We start from the raw sequence: 2,104 nt of genomic DNA on the forward strand, positions 1-2,104 counted from the left end.
AGGTTCCCCAAAGTCAGCAGGGTCAGGGGTTTTGTTCATCAGGTTTCCATGGTGACTGTAATAGTGTCTGGTGGATAGTGGGTGATCAATAACATTTTTGAATGCATAGAGCTATTTAACAGCAAATAATCGCACTGGGTTTTTGGTAATCTTTTAGAATGAGTTTATAAATATTGAGCCTTGAAGACCATGGAAGCAGAGGACAGGAAGAAGAAAGACTGAAGATAGAATAATTGTTTTTTCTTTTTCATATTCTGTTTCTTTAAAAAAAAAAATCAACCCTTTTTAAAAAAAGTTCATGATTTCTTTAATGAATGGAAAGGACAGAGAGAAACAGACAGTACTCCCAATACAGTCTGTAAGTCATGATACATCTTTATTTGGCCCCAGATCATGGACACATGTATGCCCGGCATATTCAGGGAGGTCTCTGTGAGTGGATCTAGAATCTTCTCACGTGGGTCAGCCATGCATGGCATCACCTCTTACTGATATGTCACCATCCTGTCTCCTATATAAACCTTTAATTATTTTTGGGTTTTTGCCATAGGGTATATGCACCTGCTGGAGAGAGACAGAGACAATGAGAGAGAAAGTGAGAAATCACCTCTCCAGGGGGAATAGCCATGCTGCAATCCCTTCTCCATTCTCCTCCTGAGATTTGGGGTATGCATGCATACACATCTAGGTCTGATATGGTAGGCCATGTGAGAGTCTAGAACCTTTACCACTATGCCACCTGCTGGCCCCCAAATCAACCATTTTTTGATATGTAATTCACTTATAAAATGTACTGATTTTAGGTATACAGTTCTATGAATTTTGACAAATGTATACACATGTGATATATACATACACATCGCCCTCAAATTTCCCCAGTGCCCCTGTCAACCTCTGCCTATTCCTGGCCACAGGCAGCCACTGATCTGCTTTCTGTCAACACCGAGTAACTTGCCTATTCTAGAATTCCTTCAAATGGAATCATGCAGTTTGGAGTTTATTGCATCTGGCTTATCTCACTAAGCTTACTCTGTACGATTCATCCATGTCCTTGCATGTCCACTCCCTTTTAGGCAAAATAGTATTGCATTGTTTGGGCATACATGGGTTTGTTTATCCATTCACTTGTTGCTTGACATTTGCGGTTTCCAGTTTGGGACTATTATGAAAAAAGCTATTAACATCACATCACTGTACAAGTCTGTGTGGACATATGTTTTCATTTCTTGTGAGCAAAACCAACCTAGGAGTCGAATTTTCTGGGTTGTATGATAAGTAAATGTTTAACTTCATAAGACATTGTTTTCCCAGGTAATCTTACCATTTTATACTCTTTCCAGCAATGGGTGAGAGTTCCAGTTGCTCCACTTGTTCTCAAATACTTGTTATTTTATCCATTCTGTGCCTCCCTTCTTTTCATCCCCTCTCCCTTCCTTACAAACATTTCTTGACCTATGTGCCTAAAGGGAGCAAGTTTCTACCAATAAGACACCTTTCTCTCTCACTTTCTCTCTCAAACACACCCTTACATTCACAGGAATAGAGGGGTATTTTCCTCAGAAAATAAAACAAACACAACTTAACCATTTACCCCAGCTTCAAAACCAGCGCGCAGAGGTTTCTCCAAAGAGCTCACTCCAAGCCTCTCCACTGCTCTCTTCTCTGCTAATATTATAAATAATTGTCTTTTCAAAAAGCTGGTTTGTGGCCGGCACTGGAGAGCTCCAGCTAGAGCGGAAAGCTGTAGGCTGCCTCTCCGAACCTTCCTGGCGGCCCTTTTTCCCCACCGGCTTAAAGTCCAAAGACGCTCTCCGGGTAGCGCCCAAGTTCCCCAGAAAAGACCCCAAGGAACGTACCTTCCGGACACCCCTGGCACCCTTGCAACCAGGGCACGGGGCATGCTCAGAGGCCGTGCGGCAGGCGCAGGCGTCGGCTGCAGTGAGGCCCAGGAGCCGGGAGGTGCCGCTGCGTCCCCGTTTCCTGGCGCCTGACCCAGCGCGCAAAGTTGGGCTGGGAGCCGCGGAGGGAAGGAAGGACCGAGCGAGCGAGAGTGGCGGGGAGGGGGTGGGGGAGGCGGAGGGAGGAGGGAGGAGGGGAAGGAGCA

The 2,104-nt window shown here is 45.2% G+C and overlaps 1 long non-coding RNA gene across 1 annotated transcript in view; it reads right to left on the minus strand.

Annotated features, from left to right (window-relative positions):
- Positions 1-2,104, minus strand: part of LOC102479229 (uncharacterized) — a 122,400-nt gene that overhangs the window by 119,363 nt on the left and 933 nt on the right. The window lies entirely within an intron of this gene.

Source organism: Tupaia chinensis, unplaced genomic scaffold (assembly GCF_000334495.1).
Source record: "Tupaia chinensis unplaced genomic scaffold, TupChi_1.0 Scaffold000633_1, whole genome shotgun sequence".
NCBI lineage: Eukaryota > Metazoa > Chordata > Mammalia > Scandentia > Tupaiidae > Tupaia > Tupaia belangeri.